The following is a 6,256-nucleotide window of genomic DNA, read 5'->3' as shown; positions in this document are numbered from 1 at the left end:
AACATATGAGATGTTCCAAGAGTTGAAGTTAATATTTCAAGTAAATGCCCGAGTTGAGAGATATGAAGTCTCCAACAAGTTCTATAGCTGCAAAATGGAGGATAATAGTTCTGTCAGTGAAGACATACTCGGAATGTCTGGGTACCATAACCTCTTGACTCAGCTCGGAGTCAATCTTCCTGATGATATTGTCATTGACAGAGTTCTTCAATCACTGCCACCAAGCTATAAAGGCTTCATGATGAACTATAATATGCAAGGGATGAACAAGACAATTCCCGAGCTCTTCGCAATGCTAAAGGCTGTGGAGGTAGAAATAAAAAAGGAGCATCAAGTGTTGATGGTCAACAAGACCACTAGTTTCAAGAAAAAGGGCAAAGGGAAGAAGGGGAACTTCAAGAAGAACGGCAAAAAGGTTGCTACTCAAGAGAAGAAACCCAAGTCTAGACCTAAGCCTGAAACGGAGTGCTTCTACTGCAAAGGGACTGGTCACTGGAAGCGAAACTGCCCCAAGTATTTGGTGGATAAGAAGGATGGCAGAGTAAAAAGTATATATACATGTTATTAATGTGTACCTTACTAATGCTCGTAGTAGCGCCTGGGTATTTGATACTGGTTCTGTTGCTCATATTTGCAACTCGAAACAGGGGCTACGAAATAAACGAAGATTGGCTAAGGATGAGGTGACGATGCGCGTGGGAAATGGTTCCAAGGTCGATGTGATCGCCGTCAGCACGCTACCTCTACATCTACCTTCGGGGTTAGTTTTAGACCTGAATAATTGTTATTTGGTGCCAGCGTTGAGCATGAACATTATATGTGGATCTTGTTTGATGCGAGACGGCTATTCATTTAAATCAGAGAATAATGGTTGTTCTATTTATATGAGTAATATCTTTTATGGTCATGCACCCTTGCTGAGTGGTCTATTTTTTGTTGAATCTCGATCATAGTGATACACATGTTCATAATATTGAAGCCAAAAGATGCAAAGTTGATAATGATAGTGCAACTTATTTGTGGCAATGCCGTTTAGGTCATATTGGTGTAAAGAGCATGAAGAAACTCCATGCTGATGGGCTTTTGGAATCACTTGATTATGAATCACTTGGTGCTTGCGAACCATGCCTCATGGGCAAGATGACTAAAACTCTGTTCTCCGGTAAAATGGAACGAGCTACCGACTTATTGGAAATAATACATACCAATGTATGCGGTCCAATGAGTGTTGAGGCTCGTGGCGGGTATCGTTATTTTCTTACCTTCACAGATGATTTGAGCAGATATGGTTATATCTACTTAATGAAGCATAAGTCTGAAACATTTGAAAAGTTCAAAGAATTTCAGAGTGAAGTGGAAAATCATCATAACAAGAAAATAAAGTTTCTACGATCTGATCGTGGAGGAGAATATTTGAGTTACGAGTTTGGTCTTCATTTGAAACAATGTGGAATAGTTTTGCAACTCACGCCACCTGGAACACCACATTGTAATGGTGTGTCCGAATGTCATAACCATACTTTATTAGATATGGTGTGATCTATGATGTCTTTTACTGATTTACACTAGTAGAAAATGGAGCTTTAAAACCGGTTCATAAGGGCCTTTAGTGCCGGTTCTGCAACCGACACTAAAGGGTGGAGACTAAAGCCTCCCCCTTTAGTACCGGTTCGGCGTGAACCGCCACTAAAGGCCCACCACGTGGCGTGAGCTCGCGCCGTGGTATGGGGGACCTTTAGTACCGGTTGGTGTTACCAACCGGTACTAAAGGTATTTTTTGAATTTTTTTAAATTTTGTAAAAAATATTAGTTTTTTTTGCGATTTTCAATTTTCTGAATTATTTGATGATTTAGTGTCTAATCACCCCTCTTAACTGCTCAAGTGTGGATCACTCATTCCAAATCGTCTAACTTCCTGGCCGGTCACCCATCCTCTCACTCTCCCAGCCCGAGCACGCTTAACTTTGGAGTTCTATTCCCCCTACTTTCCAAGTCTCCACTTGTTGTTTTCCTGACAAATGTAAGCTGTCAATCCTATTAGCCCTCAGCAGTTTAGCTTGAGCATTAGGTCACATGTTTCACCGTTTGAGTTTGGAACTATTATTCTAAAAAACAGTTAGTAACACTAATATTTCTTGAATAAGTTTGACCACAGTTTGACCATAGTTTGACCAGATTTGACCAAAATTCAAAAAAATTGAAATAATTATTTAGTAACACTAATATTCTTGAATAATTATGTTGCAACATTAATACTTCTTGAATAAGTAGTTTGACCATAGTTTGACCAGATTTAACCAAAATTAAAAAAAAAACTAAAATTTGAGCATATCCTTTTTTCCTTTTGGAATTTGAGGATTCTAAAAAATTGCAAACAAGCCGTAGGCGGTCAAAATCAGATGCGGATTTTCGTGCTGAACTTTTTGATACATTATATGTTTTTTTCCGACATCGTATGCAAAAGTTATAGTCGTTATACATTTTCCCTACACTTTTTGCAAAACATGTCCAAATTTAAGTTTTTTAATTTTCCTAACTAGTAGATGTAGTAGTATAACTATTTCTCGAAGAATTTTATTTTTTGAATTTTTTATCATTTTATTTTGTATTTTTCAAAACTGAAATGGCGATACATGATACGTCTCCGTCGTATCTACTTTTTCAAACACTTTTGCCCTTGTTTTGGACTCTAACTTGTATGATTTGAATGGAACTAACCCGGACTGACGCTGTTTTCAGCAGAATTGCCATGGTGTTATGTTTGTGCAGAAAATAAAGATTCTCGGAATGTCCTGAAACTCCACGGAACACCTTAGAAAAAATAAAGAAAAATCCTCGCAAAAGATGAAGACCAGGGGGCCCACACCCTATCCACAAGGGTGGGGGGCGCCCCCTGGGCGCGCCCCCTACCTCATGGGCCCCCTGGTGGCCCTCCGACGCCAAGTCCAACTCCATATATTGGCCTTTGGGGAGAAAAAAATCAGAGAGAAGAAATCATCGCGTTTTACGATACGGAGCCGCCGCCAAGCCCTAATCTCTCTCGGGAGACTGATCTGGAGTCCGTTCGGGGCTCCGGAGAGGGGAATTCGTCGCCGTCGTCATCATCAACCATCCTCCATCACCAATTTCATGATGCTCACCGCCGTGCGTGAGTAATTCCATCGTAGGCTTGCTGGACGGTGATGGGTTGGATGAGATTTATCATGTAATCGAGTTAGTTTTGTTAGGGTATGATCCCTAGTATCCATTATGTTCTGAGATTGATGTTGCTATGACTTTGCTATGCTTAATGCTTGTCACTAGGGCCCGAGTGCCATGATTTCAGATCTGAACCTATTATGTTTTCATGAATATATGTGAGTTCTTGATCCTATCTTGCAAGTCTATAGTCACCTACTATGTGTTATGATCCGGCAACCCCGAAGTGACAATAATCGGGACCACTCCCGGTGATGACCATAGTTTGAGGAGTTCATGTAACTATGTGCTAATGCTTGGTTCCGGTTCTCTATTAAAAGGAGGCCTTAATATCCCTTAGTTTCCAATAGGACCCCACTGCCACGGGAGGGTAGGAAAAAAGATGTCATGCAAGTTCTTTTCCATAAGCACGTATGACTATATTCGGATACATGCCTACATTACATTGATGAACTGGAGCTAGTTCTGTGTCACCCTATGTTATGACTGTTACATGATGAACCACATCCGGCATAATTATCCATCATTGAACCGGTGCCTACGAGTTTTCCATATACTGGTTCTCGCGTATTTACTTTTCTGTTGCTACTGTTACAATCACTACAAAATACCAAAAACATTACTTTTGCTGTCTTTACTTTCGTTACCGTTACCACCACTATCATATTACTTTGCTACTAAACACCTTGCTGCAGATACTAAGTTTCCAGGTGTGGTTGAATTGACAACTCAGCTGCTAATACTTGAGAATATTCTTTGGCTCCCCTTGTGTCGAATCAACAAATTTGGGTTGAATACTCTACCCTCGAAAACTGTTGCGATCCCCTATACTTGTGGGTTATCAAGACCTTTTTCTGGCACCGTTGCCGGGGAGCATAGCTCTATTCTTTGAGTCACTTGGGATTTATATCTGCTGGACACTATGAAGAACTTGAAAGATGCTAAGACCAAGATTTTGCCCTCAATGACGAGGGGAGGTAAGGAACTGTCATCTAGCTCTGCACTAGATTCTCCTTCTGTTATAAGTAAGCTTCCGACGCCTAAACCTGTTACCGCTATGAATTCTGATATGTCGCATGTTATTGATGATGCCACTTCTGCCATGCATGATACTTGTGATGAAACTACTTCTATGCTTGATACTACCGTGCCACTTGGTGAATATCTTGATGAGCAAATTGCTAGGTCTAGAGAAAGAGAAATTATTGAACCTGAACACAATGATGTTAGTGATGATGAACCTATGCCTGCTATTCCTGGGGGTTATCTTTTTGATGCCGAATCTTCTGCAGCTATTTTTGCTTGCGAGTATAGACTTGAACTTAAGAGGTTACTAATTAAATGGAGTAAGAATCTTTTAGAGGTAGAATGAAACCTGACCCTGCTTTTGGTACTTCACCTATCTGTGTTCCTAATCAGGACTATTATGATTTTTCTGTTGATCCCGATATAATTACTTTGGTTGAATCTGATCCTTTCTATGTCTATGAATTTGAAACTGTTGTGGCACATCTTACTAAGTTGAATGATATAGCTTCCCTGTTTACTAATAATGAGAGATCGCGCTATCTTTATTTACTCAAAATATTTCTGTTCTCATTAAAGGGTGATGCTAAGGTATGGTATAATTCTCTTGATCCTGGTTTTGTGCAAAGTCCCTAGGATATGATTTATTACTTCTCTGCTAAATATTTCCCTGCTCATAAGAAACAAGCTGCTTTGAGGGAAATATACAATTTTGTGCAAATTGAAGAAGAGAGTCTCCCAGAAGCTTGGGGGAGGCTTCTCAACTTACTTAATGCTTTGCCTGATCATCCTCTTAAGAAACCTTAAATATTTGATATCTTTTATAATGGACTAACTGATGCTTCCAGAGATTACCTGGATTTGTGTTGGTTCTCTTTTCAGGGAAAGAACACCGGATGACGCTGAAATTCTATTGAATAATATGTTGGCTAATGAAAATAATTGGGCACCTCCCGAGACACCTCCTGAGCCAGCTCCTGAGCCAATTACTGAGCCTATTCCTAAACCAACTCCGAAGAAGAGAGGTGTTCTATTTCTTAGTCCCGAAGATATGCAAGAGGCAAAGAAATCTATGAAAGAAAAAGGTATTAAAGCCGAAGATGTTAAGAATTTACCTCCTATTGAAGAAATACACGGTCTTAATTTACCGCCTGTTGAAGAAGTATATGATCTCAATTACTTATTTACTGAAGAACCTCCCAATATCCCGACACAGGTAGTAAAGGTAAATTCTCTCTATAGATATGATAAAGCTGAAGTCCCTCCTACTAAAATTGCTAGTCAGTGCTTGGATGAGTTTGATAACTTTATGTTCAAGCAAGATGACTTTAATGCTTATTTTGGTAGACAATTAAAACAAGATGCTTATATGATTAAACGCTTGGGTGATTATATGGCTGATATTAGAGGTGAACTTAAACTTGTTAGCAAACATGCTTCTATGGTTACCACTCAAGTAGAACAAGTACTTAAAGCTCAAAAAGAAGCGCTTGATGAAATGAATAGTAAGAAAAATGATTATGCTGTTAGAGTGGCTACTAGAACCGGTAGAATGACTCAGGAACCTTTGTATCCTGAAGGCCACCCTAAGAGAATCGAGCAAGATTCTCAGAGAAATGATATTGATGTACCTAGTTCTTCTAAAAAGAAGAAAAAGAAAAATGATAGGACTTTGCAAACTTCTAGTGAACCTATTGCTGAGCCACCTGAGAATCCAAATGATATTTCTATTTCTGATGCTGAAACACAATCAGGTGATGAACATGAACCTAGTGATAATGTTAATGGTAATGTTCATGTTGATTCTCAACCTAGTAATGATAATGATGTAGAAGTTGAACCTGCTGTTGATCTTGATAACCCACAATCAAAGAATCAACGTTATGATAAAAGAGATTTTGTTGCTAGGAAACATGGTAAAGAAAGGGAACCATGGGTTCAAAAACCCATGCCTTTTCCCCCGAAAGCATCCAAGAAAAAGGATGATGAGGATTTTGAGTGCTTTGCTGAAATGATTAGACCTATCTTTTTG

This window comes from Triticum dicoccoides, chromosome 2B (genome assembly GCF_002162155.2).
Source record: "Triticum dicoccoides isolate Atlit2015 ecotype Zavitan chromosome 2B, WEW_v2.0, whole genome shotgun sequence".
Classification (NCBI taxonomy): domain Eukaryota; kingdom Viridiplantae; phylum Streptophyta; class Magnoliopsida; order Poales; family Poaceae; genus Triticum; species Triticum dicoccoides.
This window is presented reverse-complemented; position numbering follows the sequence as displayed.